Source organism: Melanotaenia boesemani, chromosome 15, assembly GCF_017639745.1.
Source record: "Melanotaenia boesemani isolate fMelBoe1 chromosome 15, fMelBoe1.pri, whole genome shotgun sequence".
Lineage (NCBI taxonomy): Eukaryota > Metazoa > Chordata > Actinopteri > Atheriniformes > Melanotaeniidae > Melanotaenia > Melanotaenia boesemani.
Genome location: NC_055696.1, coordinates 10753621 through 10770000, shown reverse-complemented (window position 1 = coordinate 10770000; position 16380 = coordinate 10753621). Strand labels below are relative to the sequence as shown.

At 39.7% G+C, this 16380-nt stretch overlaps 1 protein-coding gene and 1 long non-coding RNA gene across 4 annotated transcripts in view; both read right to left on the bottom strand.

The window, feature by feature from the left end:
- The window catches only part of LOC121654298, an 18858-nt gene extending 2489 nt beyond the window's left edge, over positions 1-16369 (bottom strand). Inside the window, exons 1-2 of the long non-coding RNA XR_006012929.1 lie at positions 16360-16369; positions 15583-15585 (exon numbers count right to left, since the gene is read on the bottom strand). This is a non-coding gene — a long non-coding RNA (uncharacterized LOC121654298). The remainder of the gene's footprint in view (positions 1-15582; positions 15586-16359) is intronic.
- The window catches only part of cadm2a (cell adhesion molecule 2a), a 248490-nt gene that overhangs the window by 119789 nt on the left and 112321 nt on the right, over positions 1-16380 (bottom strand). The gene's annotated exons all lie outside the window — the stretch shown is intronic.

Below are 16380 nucleotides of genomic sequence, written 5' to 3'. Positions count from 1 at the left end.
TGCTGAGGGGGAAATTAAGAATTAATAAGAATAAAGATGCAGGTTTTTGGAAAGAACTGGCACAAATGACTGTTAAGGGAGTGTACTCAATACAATGCCTTAAAGTGACAGAGTTGATTCTAACTATAGTTTATGAAGTTCACTGAAGGAAAGATTACTTATTTGCCCAGACACCTTTTCAAGAAAACGTATTTCTGTATGAAATCGTATTCTGTAACTAAACAGAGATAAACTGATTCTGGTATATGGATGCAAAAAAGAGTCAACTAAGACTTCTCTATCACAAATCAAATTCCTTTGTAAACACAGAAAAAAAGTTCTGGTTTCCATTTTTACTTCTATGGGCTGAAAGTGACAAACAATAAATGTCATCTCCACAAGCTGTGGACAAAAGGATGCATATGAAGTGAGTGAAACAGATCCAGACATCAAACATCTGTCAAAATACAGGAAATAGTGTGCTTACCTGTTGATGAAACAACAATGGTCAGGAACCCGTCAGACCAGCAGAGAGAGGAAATAAAAGACAAAACAGAAAGGAAGAAGAATTAGTATAAAAGATTTTTGCCCCCTAAAAAACAACAGTAATGAAATAGTTTGTTTTTCTAAATCTTAGGACCCCCTGCAACATAACTCATTTTTTTTTGTTTGTTTGTTTTGTTTTAAAACTCCACTTAAGGTGGACCGTGCTGCAGTATATTTGCAGCCATGTGCTAATGCCTGGGTAAGATATGAGTATTGTTGTTATTCATGAACTCCAGCCCACCAGGTGAAAACACTGTCCACAGTTGAGCATATAAATATGTATTAAAAACCTTAAGTATTCTGTGTGAGCTGCACACTATTTATTACATTTACTTGTGTGAATAAATAAAGCATGAAGTAATAGCCAAGACCACAACACATCTGGATGTTCTGTACTATAGTGGGATCACTCTGACATTGTTGTACTGAAGTGTTGAATAAAACAGTAATGTCACATCTTGGGGTAAAATGTCCTGAATTGGCAACACAGTTTAAACATTTCATCATCCATACCAGGCATTAAAATCAGCTAAATATATCCTCCTATTTCTTTTAAATATAAATATCTAAACAAAAATTAAGAAGATAAGCAGAAGAAGTGTGTGGAAAAAAACTAAATACACTGTCACTACTTCCACGGGCATTAAGAAGTTTAAGAAGCAGTCATGTGCTGCTAAATCAAATCTCTTGATTATTAATGGGTGTGAGCATCTTTGCAAAAGCACACATTTTAGCAGTTTGCTGGTTTGGAGCTTTCCTGGCTGTAGAACTTTACCAAGAAGAAAAAAACTGGACTAAAAAACAGGAAAACATAAAAACACACTTTACGCTGGGACACCAAACTGCAGTCTTGATTAGCCACTTTTACTGGAGTGTAACTTGATGGTAACAGCTGTTGTGCTTAAGCCCATTAGTTTTGAGGGAATTATACATCTTAAATGAATTATATTGTGTAAATTACTTGCTGATCTCCTCCAGATTCAAGAGAAGAGAGATGATAATCCACTCTGTCTTTCCCAGCCTTTCTTTATTTACTCTAAGCTGTGCCCTCAGAGGAAGGATGAGGATTTAGAGAGTGGTCGCCGATTGTGATGTCACATAACCATGCAAAGCGCATGTGTTGACACACACACATGCATGGGAACTGATTAATAAGTTTAAATAAAAAGAATACACAGTCTGAGGCAAAGAATTCTCACAAAAATGCAGTTCTATAGAAGGTTTAACCACAAGTGAAGTCATCAATCTGTATCTGTAAGTCCGAAACCACAGCAGTTTCTACCCGCAGGTAATTCTCTGAATTGTGCTGATTACCTGATGGTCTGTCATCAACAACCTTCCTGGCAGTGCACCTCAGGTCTATTTCCTCTGGGTAAAAATAGTCCCCATTAAACAGAAAATGGTGTTTCTTTGTGTCTCAGAGGATTGTTGAGAGGCTGAGTGGTCACAGCCAGTTCTGTGATGGGATCACAGCGCTCCCCGTTACATCAAGATCACAATGTGTGGCTGATAAACCAGCAGTATTCACTGCCAGTGTGGTAAAGTGGTATGTTTGCATTCAAGGAAGAGTGTCTGTTTTGAGTGCAGCCAATGCATTTGGCAGGTACAGTCGGTCAATATAGCACCATGATTAGCTGGCAGGAAAGCGAAGCAATTAGCCATAAACAGGGCTTAATGAATTGGAGTCTGACTTTACCTCAGAAAAGACAGCAAGACCACCCAGCACAAAACCTCTGATCAGAACCTTTTCTGGCTGTGTGTCCTCATACTGCCATATGTCTGTCTCTGTGTCTTTGTTAATGACAAGGAACAACTGACAGACAAACTGCTCAAAGGAGTGAATAAATAAATAAATGAATGATTAAAGGAATAAAACAGTTCTTATTATAGATCCTTATTATAGATATATATCCTTGTCAGAGTAAATGGGAGCACCTGTTCCTGAGCGATTACTTTATACCTGAGGCATGTGATATAGCTGTTACAATGTGTATTTTACAATATCAAAAACAGTCTTTTGCACATTTTAAAACAATTTTGTGGTTAACTCATACTCATACTAACGAAAAATAGTGCTACACCCGTTTACTAATGTGCATGTTTTTGATATCTGATTAATGCTTATTTAGTTGGTTTAGTGTAAGAAAGTGGTAAAAGAAAAGCCAAAAAACTGTCCACAGTTAAAAATCCAAGTCACAGTGCACCAGAGCACAGACAGCAGAGACCTGATGTGCACCAGTAAGATTATTAATCATGATAATTGTAACAAAGGTAGATTAAATATATAAATAAATAAACCTAAATTTGATTTTCTATTGATGACACCAAACTAAAAGAAATATGCATTTATATAAAAAAATGTAGGTTTATACAACAGTAAAAATAATAAGTCTAATTTTCCTTTGGCTTCATCTTTACTTTGTTCAGTTCAATGCATTTTGTTATGGGCCAAAATATACTAAAATACAGCTGCACCAAAATATAAGCAGGAGATCTACAGAATTCATCACAGTCTTTGTTTGACAAAACAACATTATGATGCTGGTACACCTGCAGAAACATTAAAGATCTTTTTGCTTTTTTATGTTACCTGTGGGTCTGACATCGTGATGTTGCCTAAAGCTCATGTTTTAGGGAAAAAGTGACATTCATTAAATAGCATTTCCATGTTGATGTTTTAAAACATCTGCTGTGCTTGCTCATCAGACCTAAAGTTAAAGTTTATATCTGAGTGTAATCAATAGTTCTCTAATTAGAAATTATTCACAGGACAGCTGTTAGTCAATTAAAAGGCAAATATAATACAACCACCAGATGCTTCATTGTGTGTTTATGGTTGCAACTGTCAATGTCTGCACGTGTGTACCATGCAAACTTTATTTTCATTTGTTAGTGTGCTCCCAAGTAATTTTGCTAGTGTCTTATCTAGAGGCAAAACATATAATTGGCAGTAAGATGGCAGTACCTTTGAGAGGCAAAAGCTGTTTCCAACTGAAAATAAAAAGTTAACAAAAGTAAAAAATTTAAATATCACTGAAAACTATTTTCCTGCTCTCTTGCAGGAAGATGTCATGTCATAATCACAGTCACTTCAAAGGAATGACATAATCATTAAAAAAATTCCTAAAGGTTCCTAAAGAAAAAAGATAATAAAGTACTCATCCACTCTTAGTGATAAAAATGAACACACCAAAGTTTACTCACACATATATACTCATTTAGAACCCTACGATACCCAAAAATCCTCAAAAAATAAATAAATACATCTGATTTCAGATCCAGCCAAACTGGGTAATAACTGCAAATCTGGCTGATCATTTGTTAGTTTGTTTAGGCATCACTCAAAAAAAAAAAAAAAAAAAAAATGACAGATTTATCAATGTATCCGTCTGTCTTGACAACTTTGGCAATGGCAGCTAAAGAAATAAAAACATCTTTATCAAATCAAAGTTTATTTATAAAGCACTTTTCATTCCAAAAGCAACACAAAGTAATAAAAACAATTTATGCATATTGAAAAAAAAAACAAAAAAAAAAAAAACACTGACACACACACACACACAAAATACACAAACAAACAAAGCACATGTACCCCCAACTCTCCCTCCCTTATCTACACAAACATGATCCCTATTTTCTCTCAACTTATTTTTTCCTAACTTATGTAGGTATAAAACTATTAATAGAGATAAACATCTGGTCTGAAGCTGCTGTGAGGAAACAATATCTTGGGAATCCATCCACACCAGGAGCCAGCCCACCCATGGCCACAGCCAGCACCACAACAGGAACTACCCAGAACACAGCAGGCCAGGGTCCATACCACAGCCATAGGGCTGTAGTGCAGGACCCCCAGCCAGCCAGACACAGACAATAACCGTGGCAACAACCCTGAAGCCCGAGCAGGCAGAGTCCCTAGTGTGGAGGATCACCATGAAGAAAATACTGGAGTTAAAGTGCTAAATATTTAAAACAAAGCTCATCCTGAAAACAATAAGAACAGATAAGGGAAACAAATATAAAATATACACATAAAGGAGTTTATAAAAATAATTTACTAAAACAAAACAAAAGTAATTGAAATAAAATAAAAGACTTAAACACAAATAAATCAATTTAAAAAATTAAAGATAAAAGGAAAAATAAATAAAGATTTAGTTAAAAGCTAAACCAAAAATGGTAGATCTTGAGGCTATTGTTAAAAACATTAACAGTCCCTGCAGTCCTGAGGTTCTCTGGCAGGCTGTTCAATAGACGAGAGCTACAATGATGGAACGAGGCCTCAAAAACAACTAAAAGGCCAGTACCAGAGGACCTCAAGGTCTGTGAGGGCTCATAATTTAAAAGCAGGTCAGAATAAATGAGAAGGCCCAAGACTATTGAGACATTTATAAACTAGCAAAAGAACCTTAAAATCAATCCTGAAATGCACAGAGAAACAATACAGTGATTTTAAAAGTAGTGTAATGTGTTCCTGCCCTCTGGTCCTCATCAGAACATGTGCCGCTGAGTTTTGAAGTAATTGTAGATTAAAAATACTCTTTTTGGGAAGACCAGAGAGCAGAGCATTACTATAATCTATTCTACTAGAAGCATGCATTAGCACCCCAGTGTTTGCAAGAGAGAGAAACTTTACATCATCATGTCACGATGGGTCTGCTTACCTAAAGCACATACATGGATTTTCTTAGGAATCTAAATGCACAGAAATATGCACAACACACCAGTACACAAACAATTTAACATGCTGTGTGAATTTGAATACAAGCACTGTTATTGTTGAACCATGCTTTTGTAAGAAAGAATGATTTCTAATGACAAATAGAAATGAAAACAACAGACTCCCTATTTAATTATATATTCAAATATTTATTAAATCAATCAACACAGTCAGTTTCTGTTTCCCAACAATGTACTTTCATCAACAGCCTAAAAGCAATCTCTGCAACAACCTGCTTTGATCCCGCTAATTCTCAACAACGAATGTACTGGTGAGAAATCAAGGTTTTAAAGATAATAAATGCCATGACAGCATGTGTCTGAAACCACTGCAAAGGCAGCTGACGCATTTCTGTGCAGCATCTTCACAATTGTTGAATAAACAGACAGAAAGTGCACCTACAAATAATTTTCTGAGCACTTTCTGCTTCTTGGATTTATGTTTGGTGTGCAGATGGTGTGCCTGTAAGGTTTTTCATTTACTGGTTTTTAGACAAGTAATCTGCCAGTATCTATACTGAGCTAAAGAAATCCCTTTTAATTGAAGATCTGCTGTTCTGAATTTAGAATCTGGAAAGTCAAATGGCAAGTTACATATTCCAGTTTTATAAAAAAAAAAAAAAAAAAAGGCAGTCTGTTGAATACCCAGTTGTGCATCACTCAAATTACTTAACACACATGGCAATTTTCAAGATCTTAAAGATAACTAAATTATTTAAGACTTTGAAAGAACTTTCTTTTGCTCTGCCTGTGTGTTTCTGTTAACTGATTCTAATGGTTAATGGTTTGAATGAGTCAATTAATCCTATGATTCATGTCTTTGTGTCTGCAAGCATCAAATGCAGCATCATTACTTCCCATTACCTCCAATACTGACATTAGTAGCTGCTATAAAGCAGCTATCTAATCCCATTAAGAGTTTATGTAATTACAAGCCTAAAAGATCAAATAGATGAGAAGGGAAACATGATTTGCAGAGATGAAAAATGCAGTCTGAATCCTTCAAAGTCAATATAGAAAATGCACAAAACAGATGTAGAAGGTTTGGTCCATCCATCCATCCATTTTCTGTGTAGCTGAAGCCTATCACAGCAATTAGCAGGCAAGAGGCAGGGTACACCCTGGACAGGTTACCAGTCTACCACAGGGCATAGATAGGTTGGTTCACAATTTAAAGCACTTTCCATTTTCAGACATGTGACATGCCAACTATGAAAACAAGAAGAAGGCAAATGGATGAAGCCTTGATATCTGTTGCTCCTATTCTGTAATTTAAACGAGAGAACAGAGACTCTTTCTCCTTTTATTCTAGATGTATGCACCAACCTAATTTTAAAATAATTTCAGTTGTTCTAATATTATACTTGAATATTTAAAAAAAAATCTATTAAATTGCCAAGTTTACAGATACATCTTACATATTTGCTTTTTGCCTTGATCTGTTTTTTCCATTAAATCAGTGAGGAAGAAGGATTTGTAAGGCATAGTTTGCCTTTATAAGTCCAGAAAAACACACACAGGCATGTTGGCAGGCTACATGTAGTTATACTGCACCGTAGATTATGTCAGCGTATAACCTGCACTTATCTCAGCAGGAACATGGCGTTCGGGTGAAATTTGTTCCGAAGAAAGAAGTTAAAGTGCACAGACATATTTACACATTTATATACTTCAATACAATGCTATTGTCCACTTTTTTTTTGACAATTCATGTCAGATTCTGACAACTAAAGTACATCTGGAAATATAGTTAGGTTAATTTTTTTATCATCACCATTTACATCATAAAAACGACAAATCAAATTAACAGAGGGGTTCGATTTAAGGTTAGTAATAGCTGCTAGTTTCCCTTGTGACTCCTAGCTTAAAAGTAGTAATCAGTGTCCGCAGTGCTGTGACAAATCACAGTATTGGTTTAGCAAAATTACATTTTTAGACTCTGTTTGCACTGTATTCACTAAGGAAGTACATTTTCTTTCCAGTAACTTGTTGTGGTTGTGGTTTTTAAAAGATGAACATAGTTGTGTAAGGACATTTTTTTTCCAATAAACTGCATACTTTGACACATATGCAAGCAAATGCAGTGATGATATTGTCACCTTCTAACTGTAACTGACCCCAACAAGGACAACCACATAATTCATAAACCAGACATACATGAGCAGACAAGCAGGGTGCAGCTTTTCTGTAATAATCCCCCTTATTTTGCAACTGTGAAAGAGAGACACAGAAGGAGAGCTGTGTCTCTCTGGTGCTACTGCAGCCTCCCAGGCATGTGGTAGTGTTGATGTGACAGTGGATTTGAGATAGCACGAGGCTGTATGCAGCTTCTGTAGGGTGACTCAGCGGGAACTTAATGAAAGAACAAAGAGGAGACCAATAGTGTACACATCTCAAGCTGAAAAGCCATCAAGACCTGTTTTCACTTTGGTTCTGCACACAGTTCATGTACAAACTGGGTAAAGGGAGGAAGAGAAACAGGAGGATGGGACATCCCTGCTTGGAGTCCATTATCGGTTTCCATTTCCTTCCCATAATTCTTGTCTTTTCGAGCCATTTCTTCCAACTGGATTCTCTGTGGTAATGTGCTTTCACCCATATCTTTGCTGTTTCACCCTAACCTCTGTGCTTTTCCCTCTTTTCTGCTGCATCTGCTTCCCCTCTGGGCTTTTACCCCACCCCTCAGACATGGCAAGAGGCTCAGTGCTTTTTCTGTTCAATATTTCACCACTGGTGGGAGGATGCTTTATTTACTGTGACCGGGACACCTGCAGCGACAATGAGGCACTGCATGACACAGTAGCTGGAGAGTTGTGGTCAAGGGGTTACAGCACAGATTTCCAAGGGGAAAAGAAAAAAAAGTAGGAATAAATGTCCTTCCCACAGCATTTCTTTTTTTTAGGAATTATAAGCAAAAGTAGACATATCTTATTAAATTACAAAAAGAGGTGCCTTTGTAACTGAGTCAGAGTAACTGCATTATACAGCGTGAGATCGCTGTTTCTCACTACAGTGACAGCAGAACAATAAACACGAACACAGACACTGTGAAAAGCGGCTGATTTGTGCCCTGCAGAGACTGACAAGCATGTAGTTAATCAAAACCATGAAGAAAGCAACAGTCCAGAGATAAAAGATCATATCTTCATTTTTTCTACATATTAAAAGAAATATTTCATAAAGAGGGCTATATATGGATGGACAGAGACAGCAACCCAACTTACAGTGAAAAGGTTAAAACAGCAGGTAGAAGAAAGAACACACGGGAGACAGACTGAGAGTCCTCCTTCTGCCGGATTATCTACTGTGTAGGTGACCTTTCACTCAGACACCTCATAATGATTTAGCTTCTTTCAGACTGTGTTAGTGTTAAATCCACCTGTAAGAGTCTGTAATCCAAACACCTAAATCCTTTCATTCAGATTGGCTGATGTCTTTTTTGAAAAAGTATTATGGTAAATGTAACATGCACAGACAGGGTAACTTCTAAAATGCTACGCCTTACATTTATAGCTGAAAAAGGTTACTTAAAGCTATGCTTGTTTTATTTAAGCTTACAGAAAAGAATACAGAACAACTGTTAGTCAGGCACTGAAATTAGTAGTGGGGTACATATAGAGCTTTATTTAGTTTTAAATAAAGCCATGTAGCTCATTCAACATGTAAACAAAATTTTCACAGTAGTTAAAATGTATATCAGGTGCGCACAAAGCTCTTTGAATTGACTTTGAAGCCAATGAAATGTAACATGAATTGTTACAAATATATTCAATATCCCTGCACATCTAATCCAAACTCATTTTGAGTTAATGTTTCTAATAAGCTAAAGCAAAATTGTATCTTTTAAGTTCTTTATAATTAAGCATTCCCAAAATTTCTCAAATCAAACTGATTACAGTAGGTCTTATGGAGAAAACACATTAAACTGAAAAGTAAACATTTGTTGCTGCTTTAAATAATCTTTTCTATCTGTTGTGATGACAAGACCTGGTTATCTCTTCTTCACATACGAGATGCAATGGAAAATTAAGAAAAAGTCCAAGCTTCATTGAGAGTTAATCAGGGCAAGGCCTTTCAGATCAGGATATGGCAGGTCACCTGGCCCAAGATGGGGCTAGACATCATTTAGTGTTTCAAACCCATAAAGGAAATGCTTTTCATGGTCACGTCTGAGTATCAAGCCCTCTATGCTCACACTCTTCCCAGAAACACTTCTCAGCTAATTACGGAGCACATTGAGCTGAGCAAGAGGGAAGAATAGAACCTGTCTGGCCTTACCGAGCACATTTATACAGCTACCAATGCTCAAAACACTGGCCATCATATCAGGACAGGAATTTTTAAAAGTGTTACTTCTGTTTTATATTTGTTACAGTTAAATAAGTGGACCATATGTCAAGGATACACTCTTGTTTATCTTATAAAGTATGCATTTGGATTTGATCTTGGGACTAGGCTGAGGAGGGTTATAACCTCTGTGAGATACTAATGTGCTTTTACAGTATGATGCATTTTACAATTTGCACAGTTCAGTTGCTATTAACAAACTATACTGATTGATTGACAATGCACTGGAATTCAGACTTCCATAGTACCCCCTAAATCTCTTAAATAGGTGTTCATCATACTAACGAGAAAAATTTGCCCAACCCACGCATACTCGGGGAGGACATGCAATGGGGAATTGAATTGTCATGCATGACAAAGCTAGTGTAGAGTAGTACTGTACTAAACTATAATGGAGAATGGCATAAAAAGATTGTCTCTTAAAAACATAATTCAATTAAAGGCATTTGTCCTGATTTGACAAGATGTTCATGAGCAGATGTGAGACTTTTTAAGATACATGCGTGCACAGTCACAGGGTAATCTATTACTTAGCACACGTTCCACAAGTGTGGTACATGTACCAATGGTGGTACACCAAAAAATGTTTTCAAAGACAACCACTTTACAAACTGAGCCAGCTAATTTTCTGCCATGAGTGGAAACTATTTTGGTAACTAAGTAAGCTGAAATTCCAAAGATAAGGGGTTCAGACACACTGCAATCTTGGCCCCAAATGGGAACCACTGTGAAGAATGGCACGGAGAACAGTACGAGCAACCCCTGAAGAAGTGAACTGAAGAAGATGAGAGTGAACTAACTGGTACTTTAGCAGCACCAGCAAGGTCTCCATCGAGACAGTCAGCAAGAACATAAAACAAGAAAAAGAAAATATGATTCAAGTTATTTCAAATTTGGATTTAGTTTTTGTGGTGTTGTGGAAGTGCCAAGACCCTACTGTGTGGTATGTGGTGATGTTCTGAGCAATGAATGCATGACTGAAACTTGGTTCCATTATCAAACAATTGCAGATGATGTAATGAAGACGCTGACAGAGCTCATTAACATTAGTCACTTTTCTCCCATCCAGCTAGACAAGACTACTAATGTGGCTAATTTGCTGGTTTATGTCAGATACCAGTATAATGCTACAGCTCAAGAGGACGTTTTGTTTTTTCAGTCGTTACAGATCAGAAACACTGCCAGCTTCTAAAGTTGTTTGTTCGAGACAATGGGCTTGATTGGAAAAGTATGTTGGGGTGTGCACAAATAGTGCCAGGGCAGTAACTGGCCGCCACAGCGGAGTTTTGGCTCGTATTGGCGAGGTGGCACCAGAGATGCACTGGACTTGTTGCAGCATCCACCGCGAGGCCCTGGCAGTGAAAACAATGCTGGAACAGTTAAAGTCTGTACTTGATACAGCTGTGAAAAATGTGAACTTAACTAAAGCCTGACCAATGCATTCACATCTGTTCCTCTCTGTGATGAGATTGGCAGCGAACACGTCCAGCTCCTGCTTCACACAAGGGTAACATGGCTATCAAGAGGGAAGGTGCTTGTTTTTACAAGACAAAAGTGTCCCTTTTTCAGATGTTTTTGAAGATACTGTGAAGCCTGCTCCCAGAGATCTGTTACTATTGGACTTTTCGATAGAGTGACACAGCAAATACCTTGCGCTGTCAGAGAAGGCATGTGCACTTTCTTCTCCTGTTTGCAAGAACAGGAGACAGACTTTTCTTTATTCACTGTCATCAAAGCATAATATGACAGTGAGATTTAGTCAAACCTGAGACTAAACTTAACATTGATCCAAATATCATGGACAGGTCATAGAAACAGACTTATCCCTCTCATTGGGTTTTAGTAATGGGGGTTCCAGGTACCATCTTGCTAGTCACCTTTAACATCATTGGTGAGCCAAATTTTTTTTGCACTGTGCGTGTGTGAGCAAGCAAACGCACATTATATTTACTTATATTTACTTTCATGTGGAAATAGCCTGACTCTTATCTGAGGTATTCCTGGTGGATAAATGTAGGTCTCTTCTGCTATATTTTCTGTATTTTAATGTCAGTCATTAAGGTGGTACTTTAAGGAGCCAAATAACTTCTGAGGTGGTGCCTAAAAAGTTTGGGAATCACTGACTTGGCATGCTTTCCCCATATATGCCCTCTTGTGGCTCTGATGATCTACAACACCGGAGTTAAATTTCTTGTTTGTGCTTACAGACTTGGCAAAATAAATCATTCTGATTTTGATTTTGATTCCAATGAACAATAAATATCGGGCTGCATGATACTGTGGTGGTTAGCACCGCAGCCTCACAGCAAGAAGGTCGCTGTTTCGAGCCTTGGCTGGGGGAGGTTTGAACAGCGGCCTTTCTGTGTGGAGTTTGCATGTCCTCCCCGAGTATGAGTGGGTTTTCTCCGGGTACTCTGGCTTTCTCCCACTATCCAAAGACATGCATGTTAGGTTAACTGGTCACTATAAATTATCCATAGGAGTGAGTGTGAGCGTGAATGGTTGTTTGTCTCTCTATGTTGGCCCTGCAATGGACTGATGACCTGGACAGGGTTTACCTGCCTCTCACCTGTTAAAATGCTGGGTTAGACTTCGGCTTCCCTGTGACCCTTAATGGATAAAGAGGTATAAATAATGATGAATGAACAATGACTCCAACTCTAGTGTGCAACTAGGGTTCTAATTACATTCAAGTATGGAGCTGTTTTAATAGTCTATGTGTGATATTTCAGAGCTAGAGTTAGCCACATGTCACAAATTAACTAGTAACATGCCTTTGTCTGTGCTGAACCACACTGACTCAGAGTAATTGGGAGACTATGATGCAGGATGAGGGACGTGATGAGTGTGAGGCTTATACTATGGAAGTGAAACAAAAAGAGTGGAAAAGGAATTCACAGTGTAAGTCGTCATCAATTAATTAATAATCAATTAATAAAGCACATTTTAAAAACAAAAACATGTTTCCAAAGTGCTGCACATCATTGGAGACATGTTTAGTCTCATTGCTCCATTTCTTTGGAGACATGGAGCAATGAATACTGTAAACTAAGAGAATGCAAAACAAAATGTAAAACTTTTAAAAACAATAATCATAGTAACCCAAATGAAAAGAAATGAAAGAGAAAAGTTTAAATAAACAAAACTTTCAGTGTTTGAATTTATTCCAGAAATCAAGCAGCATCTTTGTTCTTTACTGTTTTCTTTTGTTAGTATGCTTTCCCACATGTCTTTTGTCTCTGATGTTTTCAGCAAAAACATCACTTAAACCAAACCTTGAGGGAAAGTGATTTGGTGCGCTGTTACTTAAAAAAAAAACAAAAAAAAAACAAAAAAAAAACAAAGTGCAGGCCAAATCTGCATAAAAACATCTGAAACACTGAAACTACACACACTAACAACTAAACAGGATGCCAAGGAAGCAGCAAAAAAAAAAAAAAAAAAAAAAAAAAACTGACCACTTTCTGAGGGATTATGTTAGCATAGAATTGCCTGGAATCAATGCACATAAAAAAGGAAGAAGCCAAACTAAATGGCTGCAAGTTTTTCAGGTTTCACCCCACCTGCATGCTTTCTCCAACCATGACAGGCACGTTACAATGCTCTAAGCTGTGTTTGTAGTCTTCCAGGCAGTTCAACGACTGATTCTTGACCCTAAGGGGATTTCCTTTTTTTGATGCATTATGTATTTAGGGGCTCTCTACTACAAGTTGGTGTACTTTTCATTTTAACTGATTAAAACACTGTCAGTGCATTCATGCTTAGATAACATTATGTTAGGAGAAAAACAACCAGGTACTATTTCTTTATGCTTTAATATCACATAAAAAAGAGAAAGAGTTAATTAATTGATCTTTTTAACTCTGGACTCACCGTACAAGAATAATACAAACATAGTATTAAGTTTTAAAGTACACCCTTTTCTCACAAGTCGACCGAACTTTCTGAGACCTTAATAAAATGCCTGGTATGCTTTGGTCAAAATACACAACGACACACACACATATAACTCTTGTTTATTTATGGATATAATAATAATAATAATAATAATAATAATAATAATAATAATCATTTTTACTTTATTCATCCTGATTAGAAAAGTCTGCATTTACAGCTCTTTTAAATTCTCTGTCTGCAGTCTGTCTTAGTGGAGATATTTTCCACAGCTTCCACTTTCCATACAAGTGACATAAATCACAATCAACAACCAGTGAAGCACAGTGCTACTGTGTAGTGCATACACAAGCTAGCATGAGAGCTATAAACAGCTATAAGTCCAGTTCACATTTTTCCTTCCCAAACTAATATATGAAAATGAAAATGGCGGCGCACAGTAGAGCAGCTGCTTCTCGAGCTCCCAGGACTAAGGCTGTTTTTTACAACTTAGAGACCATTTTTAGCACTACTCCTGTGCAAAATCTGCGTGTGAAGTACAGCACAACCGAACTCGCACTCATCAGAGATAGTTTGGTTACCACGACCTTAACTCCAGGGCTGAAATCCGCACTTGGGAGACAGGGGCTCCTGAGGACAACAAAGTGGCGCAGCAGAGTACGGGGCGCTGCGGGCAAAAGGAAGCGTTGTGCCCGGAGACAAAAGAGAGGAACGCGGGCGGGTGTGCTTGCCCAGCTGAAGGCGAGGAGGCCTCCAATTCCAACTCTCTTTCTGGCCAACGTCCGCTCCCTGGACAACAAAATGGACCTGTTGCGTCTGAGGCTGAGTGTTTACACAGAGATGAGGAACTGTGCTGTTTTCTGTCTCACGGAAACTTGGCTGAACCACAACATGCCGGACTCAGCCTTCCAGACCGACGGCCTGCAGCTATTCCGTGCGGACCGCGACCACCGGTCGGGGAAGTCGAGAGGAGGACTATGTGTGTACATAAACGAAGGTTGGTGTACAAACTGTGGACTGGTAAAAAGCCACTGCCCTGACGCGATAGAACTTATGACGGTGAAATGTCGGCCGCACTATCTGCCTCAAGAGTTCACCGCGGTGTTCGTCACCATTGTTTACATCTCACCGGGTGCTAATGCTAACAAAGCGCTACAGGAGCTACATGACGCCATCAGCTCGCTGCAGACTACGCACCCGGAGGCACTTTACGTGGTTGCGGGAGACTTCAACCACGTGAAACTGACGGACACTCTGCCCAGGTTTTACCAGCACGTCACCATTCCCACACGAGGGGACAACACTCTGGACTGTGTGTACACAAACATACGTGGTGCATACAGAGCTCTTCCTCGCCCCCATCTTGGCCTCTCTGACCACATCTCCATCCTGCTGGTGCCAGCTTACCTCCCCCTGCTGAGACGGATCAGGCCAACAAAGAAGACTGTCACTGTGTGGCCCAGTGATGCAGCCTCTGTACTCCAGGACTGCTTCCAATGCACAGACTGGCAGGTCTTCAGAGAGGCAGCTACGTGTGAGGGAGAGGTGGACCTGGAGGACTACACCTCCTCTGTCCTCGGCTTCATCTCCAAGTGTGCTGATGATGTCACCACCACCAGGACAGTTACCTGCTATCCAAACCAGAAACCCTGGTTGAATGCTGAGGTGAGAGCTCTGCTGAAAACCAGGGATGCTGCATTCAGGGCAGGTGAGGCATCAGCACTGAGAACGGCGTGAAAAGATCTGACGGTGGGCGTCAAGAGGGCCAAAGCCGCATACGCTAAGAAGATTCAGGGTCACCTCACCTCCAACGACCCCCGGAGCATGTGGATGGGCATAAAGTGCATCACAGACTACAACACCAAGGATGCACAATGTCCAAAGGACCCCTCCCTGCCAGACGAACTAAACAGGTTTTACGCTCGCTTTGAGGACCCTGACTCCCCCCCTCCCTGCAATAGACTAACACCACCACCTGGTGACACGCCCCTCTGTGTGTCCACTGCTGATGTGAGGAAGACCCTTAAAGGAATTAACCTCCGCAAAGCTGCTGGCCCAGACAACATCCCAGGGCGTGTACTGAAAGATTGCGCACACCAGCTGGCTGAGGTGCTGACGGACATCTTCAACACCTCACTGTCACTGGCATCCGTTCCCACCTGTCTAAAGACTGCAACCATTGTTCACGTCCCAAAGTGTCCCACAGTGACAGGCCTGAATGACTACCGACCCATAGCCCTGACCCCGGTAGTCATGAAGTGCTTCGAGAGGCTGGTTATGGCCCACATCAAAGACTCCATCAACGTCACCGTGGACCCACACCGGTATGCATACAGAAAGAACCGCTCCACTGATGACGCCATCTCATCAGTGGTCCACACAACTCTCACCCACCTGGAGAGCAGACACTCATACGCCCGCCTGCTCTTCCTGGACTTCTCCTCTGCCTTCAACACCATCATCCCACAGACACTGGTGCAGAAGCTCTCCACCCTTGGTCTGAGTAACACACTGGGGAACTGGGTCCTGGACTTTCTGACCAACAGACCTCAGACTGTCAGGATCCATAACTCCACCTCCTCCTCCATCACCCTCAGCACCGGCTCTCCTCAGGGCTGTGTGCTGAGCCCCCTCCTGTTCACTCTGCTGACATATGACTGCTCGGCGAGACATCCCAGCTGTCATATAGTGAAGTTTGCAGATGACACAGCGGTTGTGGGACGCATCAACAACAACGATGAGTCGGAATACAGAGAGGAGGTGGAACAACTGGTGCAGTGGTGCAGAGAAAACAACCTCTGCATCAATGTGAAGAAGACCAAGGAGATGGTGGTGGACTTCAGGAAGGATAAGCGCCCTACTCCTCCCCTGCACATCGGAGGAGTGGCTGTGGAG